Source organism: Numida meleagris, chromosome 2 (assembly GCF_002078875.1).
Source record: "Numida meleagris isolate 19003 breed g44 Domestic line chromosome 2, NumMel1.0, whole genome shotgun sequence".
NCBI lineage: Eukaryota > Metazoa > Chordata > Aves > Galliformes > Numididae > Numida > Numida meleagris.
This window is the reverse complement of record NC_034410.1, coordinates 45,894,045-45,908,783: the sequence shown is the minus strand read 5'-3', so window position 1 is coordinate 45,908,783 and position 14,739 is coordinate 45,894,045. Positions and strand designations below refer to the sequence as shown.

Below are 14,739 nucleotides of genomic sequence, written 5' to 3'. Positions count from 1 at the left end.
ACTTTCATAAATCGAAGCCTTTTTTGGAGGAAGCCTTAATGGGATCAGAACAATTCAACACAGGTGAACAGAAAAATTTGAAGGCAGAGATAAACAGATGAGACAGAAAGGGCAGAATTTGATTTGAAGGCTTTATGCCTGTCTCTCCAATGAAAGTAGTTCAGTAACTACACTGCATTTCAGGAGAGTGGCATTTATCTCAAGGAATGCAAATGAGAATTATGTTGGTCACACACTTGCAAAGGGAACCTTTATCATCCTCTTGGCTAGCACAGCTATGGCCGCAGCACTGCTGGCTGGTGCTTTTTGCCTGTTGTTTAAAGACTCAACATAAGATTAATAGCTAGTGAGCGAGAATGATCTCTGCAGCCTGAAGAAATCTGAAAGGAAACTGCAAATGCTGGTAACAGCATGACATTATGCTGAGTGTATAAAGATATCTATATTAGGTACTTAGGCTAAAATGAATTAAAAAAAAAAAAAGGGTAAAAAGATTCAGGCCTCTACCAGAAAGAAGAAGGGCAAGGACATGGACTGTCATCTCCAGCTAATCCAACTGTGACCCAATGAATATTTGTTGTTGTTCCAGCTGAGACGAACACGCCAGTCAGAAATGGTTTTGATTTAAAGCTTGCATAAATAAACATTTAAAATTACATATTTTCCACAGAACTTCAACTTCTGCTGTGGGAGGCTGATAAAAATAATGAGTGTGTTGCCCCTTTCTCCCAAAGCGCATTTAGAATTGTCACTGGAAAGCTGTCTCTGTGCCAGAATTTCTGGGAAATGGAGGATTTTAAGCAAGCTGGGCCAGTACTGTAACAGGGAGAGGTTTGGGATGTCACCTTAGAAGGAGAAAGAGGAGTCCCTGAAATGACACTGGTGCCTTTGTATCCATCTCAGCCTTTGTCCAACCTCCTCCCCTGCTCTCTTCTTCATTTTTTTGAATTAATTGTTTTTGCATAACAGCTCTGTTGCTGAAAGGATGGAGATTATCTTTAAAAATTCCTCGATGGCCACTTCCTGTCCCCAGAGCTGGCTGCTGCTCACCTTCATCGTTTGCATGGCCTCAGAATATGAGAGCTCTGGGCAGAGCAGAGAATGGCATTTTCTATGCAGGATACCCATCCCTTTAAAGTTAGGAATCTTGATTTTCCCAACTGACAGTGCAGAGGGCAGATGTGCAAATATCCAGCTGGCCTACAGACTGGAGCCCAAACCCATGCTTCTAGATGTCCCAGATGCTTGTCACCGATAGTCACTGCTGCTGTATATTGTTGGCCAGGTGTGTTAACTGATACACAAATATTCACCTCACAGAAAATTACCAGTACCATTAGCAATTGTCCCATTGTGCTTTCTACTGCTAAGCACTCAACCAAATGGATTATTGAAAAAAGTGATAAGGAAAGGAAATAATCAGTTTGCAGTCTGCTGTGCATTTTTGTAAGATCGCCCACAGATAAATGGATTACAGCAGCTCCTGGCATTTCCATTTCAACAATTCAATAGGATGTGTTTTCTTTTTCAAGGAGAAGAAATTACACTTTACAAGTAGGCTTCTCTTTTGACCTGACAAGGTGGCCTACACTCATTTGAACACTGTAGCAAAAGCTCCCCATGCTTGAATATCAGACAAGTAAGATGAAAGAGTTCAAAAAACATACGGAAAAGTAGGCAAAAATCTTATTTAGGCAATTTTTCATGAATAACAACAGCACAGGATTGCCTTCAAAGATTTTACCTCCTGGTTGGTATCTTTTTTATGGTCAAATTTGCCAGTTCGAAATGTAAAGAGCTGCAGGTAGGTTAAACCTGTAGTTCCTCAGGAAGGGGTACATGTACAGGCAGATCTAACAATGCATAGGATCTAGAAGGGGAATCCCTCCATTTGCATCCAAGCTGCCAAGTCTGGACCTGACACCTCGGCTGGTTGGCATGAGCATTCTTTTTTCCTGAGTCCAACTTGTGTCAGTCTAAACTAAACTGGGTGGGAGGAGAAGAAATTTGTTTGTGTTTTGTAGAGTAGAACTTGATATCCAACCACAGTACCTGTCCTGTCCAATTAATAAATTTTAGATTATGTGCTACTGAGAGGTATGGCTCTGTCTGAATGCCCAGCCCACCCAATTTCCCTGTAACAATATTCAATGTCTAAATAGCACAAAAAGTTGTCTTGTATGTAGGCAGGCTGAAAAACTGGGCATAAAATTAGAACTGACTTCTTAGTGACATAGTTTTCTTTAGAAACAATGTGCTGAGAAAAAAAATCCTGAAGCAGTAATAGGCAGGTTTTTCTTCAGGGGCTGATCCAGAAAAGAAAAATATCCCTGCTAAAGTAAAGTTCTTTCTAACTTCACGGTTTTAAAACATACATATCTTGAAAAGAAAATGCCTTTATTCCTCTCGCAAGTCAACTTTGTAATTCCTTGACAAAGAATTTCCAATGCTGCCAGCCCTCGTATTCAGTGGTAAAGGAACAATGAGATTTACTTAAAAGGGAAATAGGCTTTTCCTGTCTTTTGGTCCCAAAGAAGTTCTCGTTCTTAATGTTTAGTGATAAGAAAAGAATGAAACTCACTGCCCTGTACCGAAAAATTTGGCTGCAAGAGTTTCTATTTGCAATACACTTTTCACATATTCTGCAGCTTAGCTATAAATGTCTGCCCTGAAAGGAAATAACCACCTCCGTATTTCTTAAAATATTGTCTCACGTTTTTGATCATCTAAATGTTAGTTAAGATGCAGGAACACCATGATAAATAAACTAACAGCTAAATGTATTATCGGAAGAAAAATTCCCAGTCCTCTAAAACCCAAACATAAATTGTCTCTAGCGTTCTTCGCTCTAAACAAACTGACAGTGATATCTCAATAACAACCACATTTATAGGCTACTGCCAGCAATCTTGAACCTGTGTTTGTGGATTTTTGCACTGGGTTGTTTTGCTGAGAAAGAAAATAGCTCAGAGGTGATAGGCATGGACTTGTCAATGGGGGTTGATACTAAACTGCACCAGAGATGATGATTGTACCGGAGATGGACAGGACAAGACAACATAGAGAAATTAAGCCGGGCATAATGCCCCAAAGAATGGCTATCAGAGATCAGTGGCTGATCTTGATCTCAGTAATATTAGCTAGTGTAATGTGGTCAGTAACTCTTCTTGACATGAAGATGATGAAAGTCAGATTTCAAACAGGACATTAACATTGGTGGGCTTAAGTTATTATGTTGAAATGAAAAGCCACCCAGTTACAACCTTTTTCTTTCTGTTCTGAAATACTTTGAAAAAGGACCTGCATATTTTAGGGCCACTTATAGACGCTGAAATTTTGATGTTTTAAGGGCTTTGTGCCCTTAAAAGAGAGAAGTTGGAAAGCAGAAAGCCGATGTCTGAACAAAGACTATGCTGCAAAACTAAGAGAATGGCTCTGGACTTGCTGGAAATGTGGGAGAAGAGTTATAGAATAAAAGAACAGCCTGCCCTCAGCAAAGGAATTTAATATCCTCTCTGCTCAACTAATGGATTTTTAACATTGCTTGTTGCTTACAGAGCACCATCATCAATAGGCTTGAAATGAGAGGCTGCTATGTGCCAGAAGATTAGGGCAATCTGACTATAAAAGGTTTAGTTAAAAAAACCCTGATATGTAAACAGCCAACTGCTCTCTGGCCTTCTGCTCTTTCAATCTTACTGAGGGCTTTGGCTCTTTCATCCTGCAGCACAAACGCTCTCTCATCAGCGCAACCTCTTGTCATCGTTCCTGTTCTTCATTAGCGCAAACGGACTGGCAACATCTGCAGCAAAGGGCTCACACACAAAACACTGACATGCAGCTTGCCACGGACATAATTCCTCTCCTTCCCATCCTCTTTTTAACCCATTCTAACTAACTGGCAATGGAGCTGGAAAGCATAGAGACAAGATAACCACGCTTGCCTCTGCCCAACACCTATTGCACGGTCAGGATGTAGCCACAAACAGACTTCTGCTCCAGGGCTATTACTGCCCTTGGATGCACATGTAGTTGGGGAAGACTTTGTCAGAGGCTGCAGGTGGAGGTGACAGCAGGATATGGCAAGATCAGAGATGACCCAGGGCACCACCATGGGTAACTGGGCAGGTATACTAGTTTGGTAGGATCAGTTTTCAGGGAAGTTTTTGCGGTTAGTCACGATGTGTTGCTTCTTTATAGAATCTTACAATCACATTTCATAACGAGCAGTTTCTTTTCCACAGCAATTTTGAAAGCAAAAAGATGAAATGCTAAATGTGGAGAAACATTCAAATGAAACCTTTCAACTCACGTGCAAGTGTTTAGGAAATTCTTCTTCAAAACAAACTTTTGCTTAAACTGACAATTTTCAAGAAAAATTCTACTGATTTCAGTGACGTGATGTAAGTTGGACAGAAAAACACTTTTGACTACTTCTGTCATCTGCTCAGAGAGGCACTTGCAGCCTTCACTGTTATGACCTGAGACCAAATTTAGTCCCTGACTCATAGCAGTTCTGGCTTATAGCACAATCACAAGTGCACCTCTATGTGGTATCAATTATTGTTTAAAAGAATGAGGAAAACTTCTGCCAGATGATTGTGAACAAGTTATTGCAGCTCAGTAATGCAAAAAGAGTTGGGGCTGACCTGGGAATCATAAAGAAAAATGAACATTTTGGGGGACTTTTCATTATTGCTACATACTTAAAGTTTTAAACCAAAAATGCCAAACTGCTAACATTTTACCCATCAACAGGAATAGCTTCAATGCATCACTTAAATCCTCCATGGTTAACAATGATTTGCATTACCTGAATTCACCCTAGATTCAAGTAGGAATAAGCAGACCCATCCAGGTCATGACTTCTCTCATTTACATATGTAGTTTGCACCAGCATGACTACGTGATTTATTATCCAAAAGCCTCAATTAAAATACTGATCACAATTATTACGATACCATTATCAGAGATAACGAAAACAATAGGGATAACAACACTCTACGTAGCTACAACCACCTGGCCTATAGAACGACATAGACTGTAAAAAAAAATGCAGTAAATTCCATCAGGCAACTTTGCTTTTAACAAAATGATTTCCAGTGCAACAGAAGCTGTTTGTTGGTTGGAAGCCTCAGAAGCCACAAACTTTTTGGGGGGATGAGGGCAGAAGATCTTTATGTCAGAAGGCACTGGCACATATCTGGATCTCACTAATGGGCAGTTGAGTCAATACATACATTCAGATTTAGGAACTGTCATAAGCAAAAAATGGCTGAAATTGCGAACACCAGCAGGGAACAGGTACCTGTGTGTATGTGCATGGGTAAGTGTCCAAAACTGAACTTGTGAGCTCTAAAGCAGCAGCCTGTCACTTGCAAGCTTCAACCAGTATGGGCTGCTTGGAAATTTTGGTAACACAGACTAAACAGAAAAGACGCAACCCAAATTCTCCAGTTAATAAACAGACATAAGACAGGCACCTGAGTTAAAAGCCTAATTGTGGACTGTGCTTCTTTCTGCAAAAATACTACTTGGGCTGGAGAAGCTGCTGGCTTTTTTCCAAAAGAGCTGGTGCCAGAAGATGCGTTCCTGTAAACAAGTGCTCTCAAAGATAACAAGCTGAGCCCCCAGAGTGAGGAAAACATCCTGGAGATGATCACAGATCACAGAATAACAGAATCATAAGGGTTGGAAGGGAACTCTGGAGATCATCTAGTCCAAATCTCTGCTAAAGCAGTTTGATGAGTAGGTTGCATAGGAAGATGTGGAGATCAGTGCTGGGGAATGTCCAGGGACCTTGGCCAGTGGTGCCCAAGATCATTCAGTGTGAGCAGTATCACAACAGGAACAAATACATCTTTCTGCCCAAACTTCCTGAGCCAACTGCAATGGACCTGACTGCAATGGAGGGAGATAAAGAGCTAGGAGGTAAAACATTGTGGGTGGGGGAAGGACACATCACTTTGTCCCCCTACTTTGCCTCCATGTTTCAGAAAAAGACGTAGGGAACTGCAGAGTATATTTGGAGACTTCCATGTGACACAGGTCATTTAATGTATAACCCTCTGCTGAGGAAGCATAGCAGGGAAATACTGACTATGGTATTTTAGTTCACAATATCTTAGAGGTTATACTAGCTATACTCTATTTCCTTTCTTGGCTGAGGAAGTGGAATTGTTTTGGAGGAAGGAAGATGGACACTTTTTCTTTTCCTTCCATCCCTTTTATTAAGCAGGAAGTAATATAGTGGTCAAAACAAGGTACTTCAGAATTCTCAAGATCATTCATTGCCTGTTACAAAGGAAACTATAATGTCACCACAATATCTAGCAGTAGAGCTTGTTTTCTGAATTAGAAGACCAGGAGGTAGTCCATGTGTATGCAACATACTTTAGCATGTACTATTTACTGTACTTACATCAAAGAGGAAAAAAGTTACAGATTGTGTATAACTTGGAAAATTAAACTTTATGCAGTTTGGAGTAGATAATTCTTTGAATTTCTGTTTCCTTACAAAAACAGAAGGAAGCTGGCAAAAGTGGTAAGTCTCAACAATCAGTGCTCTATATGAGCCATGGGAGTCACTGCTCATAGAGACATTTTTGAAATTAAAGACAGTAACAGGCAATGGTGGGTAGGCATTTTTTTTCTACATAATAGCAATATTTTATTTCTTACAAAGGCATTTCTGCCACTTGCCTCATTTTGTGGCTTCTGCAACTCTTTGCATGGCGAAGCTTCTAATAAGTTTCCTTCTAGATAATGCTTTTGTCAGCTATGTGGCAATTTATTTTCCACACAACAGTGATACTCTGGTAGAAAAAGACTGTAATATATATATATATATTTTTACTAGAAGGCTGATTTCAAAGACAATGCATTTAAATTGCTTATCTGAAAATACCTGATGTCTCATATGAGCTCAGAAAAAGTACATAGCAGGACATAAAGATGTTTTGTATTGTTCTTCACCCTATAAAAAACTTAAGTTTACCATAATGTTCTTCTCTAGGTCTGATCTCAGGAGCAACAGACATTACTGAACAGTCACAAGGATGGTAAAAAAAACTAAGAAAAGCATCACTTCAGCTGTGTTGGCATTTTTCAATATAGTCTTTTGTCAGAATCATCTAGGCTAATATCACTTTCAAATATAGATAGTATATGTACTGGAAATGTTTACTGTTTTCCATCCAGTTAGGAAGTAAATGCTGGACAACATTTTTATATAGGTTGCTCCAAAAGTAATGCCTCCTATTTCTTTCCATGAAAACTACAACAGATACAGAGAGCAAAATAACACTATTGGATAGAACAAATTCTCAGTTACAAAACTCTGCTTTTCAGCATTGTCAGTACCATTAGCTATACATTTTCCCAGTGATGAACGAGAGCCTGCATGCCGCACTCATAAAAATCTGCGTGAGTGGAGCTGGCCCTCTGTTTCACAGTTGCTATGAAGATCTCCTTGCTAGGAAAATGTTGCCCATACAGTCCATCCTTCATCAGCTTGAACAGATTGAAGTCAGAAGGCACCAAATCCACACTTTACGGTGAGTGCTGTAGCACAGTCCATCCAGGATTTGCACCATACACTTTGATCTTCAAACTGGTATGGGGCCTGGCATTATCGTGTTGCAAGTGAGAGGTTGTCATCTTCTCGAGCCCAACTCTGGAAGTTAGAGTCTTCAGGTTGGTCAGTGTCACAGTTACAGTCTGAGTGATGGTTTATCTGGATAACAGGAAATCCAGAAGGATCACTCCTTTCCTATCCTGAAAGACAGTGCACATCACTTTACCTGCATGGGCTGTGTCCTGAACTTTTTCTTAGATGAGGGAATTCACATGCTCCACTCCATGGACTGTTGTTTTGGCTCTGGATTCTAATGGTGATGCCATGTCTCATCACCAGAAATGACGCAGTCCAGAAAACTGTCACCTTCAGCCTTCAGTATTGGTCCAACATGTCCTGACAAATTTGCATACAGTGTTCTTTCTGCTCCTGTGTGAGCATTCATGGGACCCACCTCGTGCAAACTTTGCAATATTCCAATATTGCCACCATTGTTTCCTACACATTCAAACTGATAATCAGCTCTGTATGCAGTTCCCTGTTTTTAAGCTGCCAGTTCATACAGATGAGCTGATCGAGACACTCTTCACGTGTGACAGCTGTGCACTGCCATCCAGAACATGGTTTGTCTTTCTGTCACTGGCTCCACTGCTGAAACACACCACTCACCACCTCACTGTGCTCATATCCACTGGTTGGTGTCCATAAACATTCAGCAAGTATCAATTAATGTAAATGGGTGCAATTATTTCCACATGGAGGAATTCAGTGACACACCTTTGCTTCATACAAACTTTCTTGTCAGATGCCATTTTGTCAGAGTACCCCTCTGCTGCCATCTGTTGCACAGCAACAACATGTAATGGAATATTGGTGGGAAGGTTCAGCCTCTACTGCCATACTATTAAAATCCGCCTCTGATCTTGTGGGCCAACGTAACAAAATAGGAAGCATTACTTTCAGAGCAGCCCTCATAACATTTCCTTTCGCCAAGCATTAACTGTAATTTCATTTTAATAGCAATTTTCCAAAAATTACAGTGAGCTTGAAAATTATTTAGTAACAAATGTGAAACATGCTTGATGCTGTTCAAGGACAAATTAGAATTTAAAATATACTTCCATCCTCTTTTCTCAACTAAGCAGTTCCTGATTATCCAATTTAGTGTTAACGTTCTCGCCTCATCTCAGAGGAGGAAGCCCTCCCAGAGGATAAACAGACTAAACATTTGCCTTTCAAGATTTGCTTTAAAATATGATTAACTATTTATTACCAAAGAAAAATATTAATTTAACAGATGGATAATGTTTAGCCCACTGTAGCTACTTCACAAATATGAGCCCACATGAACAGAATATGTTTTGACACATTTAGAAAAAATGGGAGAGGTATCCATAGAGCACATCTATACTACATATACCTCATGTGCATCTACTTCTCTTTCCCTCTCTTCATCGATGTCTTAAGTATTTCTGATATGCAAACTGTCTACTTTCTGGAAATTTTACAGAGTCCAGATAACATTGTCTATATCTGAGTAATGTATAACTAGCAGTTGACTTTGTGCTGCATAAATTGATTAATTTGTAGCATTTAATCTCTAATCTCAGTAGAGTTTTGCTTAGCAGTTGTTATAAGGTTCCTCCTGGGAAGAGTTATTGACCTAAGAAAGTTATCTTTGGAGAAGCCAGGCTCAATGTCAAGCTAATAAATATGTTAAAATCATTATTTTGTGTCATCTTTTTTCCTACATTAAAAAAAAGGAAAAAAAAAAAAAAAAAAAGAGGTACATGTTTCTCCTAAACTCTTGCGCAGAAGTTCGGAGGGGATTGAAGTAACTCTCACTCACTCATTGATTCTCAAAAGAAGATTTTGGTGGCCAGAACTATTCAGAATCAATTGGAGTGAGAAAGTAAGTCTCCTAAATCACAGACTATCTTTACTGAAGGGAAGGAGAAGAGACAAGGACTTCAGACCATTTAAATAATAGATAGGTTGGCACCCAGTACCAGTCATTGACAAGGCTACACAAGTGCCCCTTTCCCTTGCAATCAAAATTAAAAGTCGCTGGGTTCCAGGGAACAAGATTTAGGAGGGAGGTTGGACTAGATGGTATCTCCAGAGGTCCTTTCTAACCCTATGACTTGCTGATTCTATAGCTCAGATGCTTTGAAAACTTCTTTCCCTAGGGAAACCTGTTGCCCTCTTGCATCAGTAATAAACAATATTAATACATACAATGTTACACTCTATTATAATCATCTGGAAAATGGATCTGGGAAGGCTCAGCTGTGACCACACAAGCCCACTGGGAAGGTGGTCACACGCTGACCCAGGGGCATCTCCTCACTCTTTTCCCTGCAGACAACTCCTGCATGGTGGTGGCAGTACACATCTATGGCCCTGAGGTCATCTCTGACTGAGAGATGGCAGAGGGACTGGAAGGAAGGAAACGCAGGATGAAAACCAAAATAATACGTTTTATTTTCCTTTGGCCTGATAGAAAACCTTCAAGGGAAAAAAAAAAAAAAGGAGCTCTAAGGGAGCCCTCTAAACTATGGGCCTTGAACAACATAGCTTGTGTAGACATCAAGCAATCATGATCAGCCTGTGACTCTTTATTGCATCCTCACCTACCTATACAGGCAGGTTTTGATTAAACCAGAGTATCTACTTGGAACAGTAAGTCAGGAAGTTGCAATGCAGAAGTCTTTCTTCATTCCTGCATTTGAAAAGCTGGGGCCAATTTATCAGTGCCGAGTCCAACTTTACAGAGGATGCACTGAAGGGAGAAAATGGTTGAAACTTCCAAAAGCTGCAGCAGCACAATGAAATAAAGAAATAAAGGATTTATTTTGAAGATGTGGCCAGAAGGAATTATTCATGGCACTTGGTGGTTGGATGGAACTCCAGATACACTGGCTAAGACAGAACAGACAGTAGTAAAAGTGAATCAGCACTGAAGAGACAGCACAATTTCACTGTTGAAGTGCATTAAGTACTATTAGCAGACTGGAAGTAAACTGTGGTAGGGAGTTATTATTGGTTTTTATCTTTTTGTTTTCTTCAGGTTTCTCCGTCTGGAACTGAGTTAGCTCCCTTAGAGAGAAGGCAGAGTAATTTACCTGCAAAGAGACTGCAGTAGTCTGGAGAACTTGCATCCAAGTGAGAAACTCATCTGCCTCAAGACCAATTGGACCCATGCATATATCTAAGTCAGAGGTTCGACTTGCTCTGTTGAAGTTTCAGATTAATTTAATCTCTGTATTATCTCTATATGTAGACAATCATGGCAAGACACAATCTGTAAAAGATGGAACACTCATCCAAAAATATTGCCTATATGTAAAGTTTAAATGAAAACACATTTTGTCCCTGCATTTATCTGTAGTCTTGTTACTGCTGCTAGTATAAATATTAGAAAACGCCTAGGGGCAGAGTGGCAGTGGCACCATCCAAAAGGACACTTTTTAATCATTGTTGGACATGGCAGACACCAGTTCTATTTGGTCATTCTGAATGTTTGTGGTCGCCTACCACGTCTTTCCAGACAAAGATAACCCCAGTAAAACAGGTGGTTGGTCAGAAATGTGTGTCAGTGATAACTTAGAAACATAGAATGAAACTGCTAAGTACACTTCTGAAACACATAGAGACGCACAAGGTTGCTTATAAATGAGCAGCTACTCCCTTAAAACACAGTTTTAAAGGATCAACTTTCAAGTCAGCTATTTTTCAAAGCAAAGTGGCTTACTTTTTTTGCTACACTACTTATATTTGACTTAGATGGAAGCATATTAATTGTGTGTAATATGCTTGGAATGTGTGGAAAATAAAACTTTTTCCATATGAGTCAGCGCAGGAAATGAACTGCAAATGAGTAGAATGTTGAGAGGTCAACAGATGGAGATTTTTTTTTTAATATGCCAGAGTAGAGTACTGACATCATGATATCTTATAGAGCAAAGTACCACTGAGATGACTGATGACACACCAGAGACTGAAGAAGAGCAAGCAAGAACTTCCTTCTGATCAGCATAGTTTAAGCTTCTCATCTGATGCAATATTAATTTAACAGTTTCTCTCTTTGTTGATGCCAGACAGCTTTGCCTCCCTTTATTGGACATTGCCAAAGCTTACCACACTCTTGCTGAACACAGAAAACTGTAGATAACACCAAGCCAAACTCTGAATTTGCTTCATTTTCTTCTCAGTGAGAGGAAATAAACAAACCAGCATCTTCTAAATAATGACTTAGCGATATGTTACATGGGATACTTTGGTTTTCAAAATTTTCCCTTGCTGGAGTTAGATAATAAAATCATAATAAAAACACTAATAGTAGAAAAATTAGGAGCAAGAACAGTAAATCAATCAGTTTCTAAGAGTCACGCTGTGAGAAGATGTTCATGAGAGGGCATACTTAGGAAAATATGGAACCTATCAGAAAGCTGAATCTTCCATTCTAACCCTACCAGTGCCTGGAGCTCACAGTGGTGGAAGTGGGGGAATACAGAGTGGTAAAAGAGTGAGTGACAGAAGAGAGTACTTACTCCAACATATTATTGATTTGCTCTGAAATTATGTAAAGTATTACTACTGACCTCAGTATTAGAACTGGAGATTGTATCATGGTATCTGACACTGCTGGAAGGCCCCATTAACAAATAGATGCTTCATGCACTTCATAGTGCTGCTAAGGATCTGAAATTATCTTGCATATTGTATTAGAAAGAAAATTACTGCTTCTATGTCAAATTTTTCTTCTCTTTACAGAGCTGGAACTTGAGCCGCAGTCTAGTATAGTTAGTAGGAACACAGTTACTCCTGTCTTTAATGTAAGGTAAAAGGTACAATATTTATATTAATTAATATTGATTTTTCTTTTCTTGAAAATGAACCAATAGACAAGAGTTTATAAGCAAATTTGCATTATAGTCATCCTAGTAAACATCTTCCTTTGAGTGCTGAAACCTATTACACACATTTGGCCTTTATCTTATGACTGTACTTCTTTCAAATGAACAAACAGGAACACGTGCTGCATCCCAGTGGCAAAATTTGGCTCCTGGTGCCTAACAACCAAGGAGAGATGATGCACATATTTTTTGTAGGAAGATAATGTTTCACACTCCTATGTTTTAATTTTGCTGTCACTGAAGAGAGCAGCACAGAGATCCTGCTGCCTCTGTTCCAAGTGTCCTGTTCATGTTGAAGTTACAGACAGGCTCTGCCACGCCAGCGAGTCCAAAGTGCATGCTGCATGCTCGTGCCATGCACAGTTCATCATGCTGCCCTGCACCAAACAGAGCTGCTCGGTTTGTGAATTGGAGAACCATTTAAGGTGAACCTGGAATCATTCTTGGTGGCAAAATTGAAACCATCTAAAGTCAAGCTAGGATTTTCCTGGACTCTTTCCCCCAGCCTTCAAAACATCTATCTAGCCTTTGCCTTTACTCTCATCAATAAGGAATTTAAAGCCAGACACATTACTCTCAAATGTCACTGCCCTTGAAAAATGCAAATAGAGGGAACAAATAGACTCCATGCTGCGAGCATAAATGTAGGGCTCCTGCACAGAAATGACTTTTTTTTCATCTCCTGTATGAGCACGCTTGTCATGATTTCTTGAGAAGTTGCCTGCTTTGCTTCACCAACCCAACAGTTGCGCAACTTATGTGGATTAACTGAGCTACAAACAGCAGCACTCAAATCTCCCATGCTGCTTAAAATACAATACAGAGAAACCAGGAATGACTGCGGTAAGGATCAAAGATAGAAGATTTTGGGAATAGAGTAGACTTTTGTCTATGAGAATAAGGGCATCTTGACTCCAACACATTATAAGGTAAAATTCTTAACATCTTTTCTTCTGTGCTGTACCTTCAAGCAAAGATATGCTACAGGAGGTCAGAGAAATTCACCTGACTCAGCCTGCCACCAGCCAAAGTAGGTCGAATTAGCTTCTTCAGCAATTATGAAAGGCTTCGTTCTCTAATTAAGAGGCTAAGACAGAGAACAGCAAAGGGAAGCCCTCAGAGGATACAAAAGAAAAAGAAAAATTCAGAAGGCAGGTAGGGTTAAAGCTGATGTTTTGAAGCTTAATATGTATGCTTCGGGACTTTTCTACCCCAGGCAGGACATAGAGAACCTAGCAAGGAAGAATGGCACCGATGTTTATGAACTAGAGTTGCTCTCTGCGAAGTTTGCTGCCAGTAATAATCTGTCTTGTGCAGCAGTGTTTTGGAACAGTTTTGCTGAGCCGCGCAGATTTGCGATCATATTAATCTCCATACAATTTTCATGAGAAGTTGCCAGAAATGAGAAGCACTTGCATTTGCAGTATATGTTTGTGAAACTGAGCTGTGATAGAACATCCATTCACATTATAGAAGGAGACAAGTTCTGGGCCTGCTTCCATACAAGAAGTTATTTTGTCTGCCTGTCCTCCAGACATCCTTTCAGTCTCTGGACTATGCAGTTCCTTGGTATTGATGCTTTTCTCCTTCTCCCTTTGACTTGTTCTACCTCTTAAAACAGAAGAAACAAATATCTGGAACCAAAACTCCTATTTCCTCAAGTTTAGTAAAGCTGTGGGGTGGAAAGAATCAAGACTCACATGTTTAATTATTTAATTTACTGAACCAGGATTGCATTGCATTGGATTTAACATTCTGCTGACTGGCAGCTGCCTTATCTAAAGAGCACAATTCCTCAAACAAGCAGGGGGACACCAAGCACCCTCATGCGGAAAATAAGGTACCATTCTTTGTGAAAGGTCAAACAGCCCTATCAGCGTCTTTCAAGAACTTAACAAACTTTTATATGAAAAGCAGTTCCACACCAAGGAACATTGCTTCTTACAGTAAGCTAAACAAATTGCAGACAACAGTTTGTACTCAAAGACCTGCTCTACTTCTATATGAAGCTAAACCAGTATTTCACTCCATTTACTGCCCAAAAACATGGAAATTCTGTCACTCACTTTTACACTGGTACACTGCCACTGAATTTATTCCTCACTTACTGTGCTGGGGCTAGATGATAAACAACAAGACCAAATCATGTGCGTACCAAACTAGTAGTAGCAGAGACATGCACTTGTAGGACCTCATTACTGAATAGCAGCTCCTGCAGCTTCCCATAGGGGCGACCACACATGT

General features: G+C 39.9%; 1 protein-coding gene across 1 annotated transcript in view; it reads right to left on the bottom strand.

The window, feature by feature from the left end:
* Nucleotides 1-14,739, bottom strand: part of STAC (SH3 and cysteine rich domain) — a 73,278-nt gene that overhangs the window by 34,694 nt on the left and 23,845 nt on the right. The gene's annotated exons all lie outside the window — the stretch shown is intronic.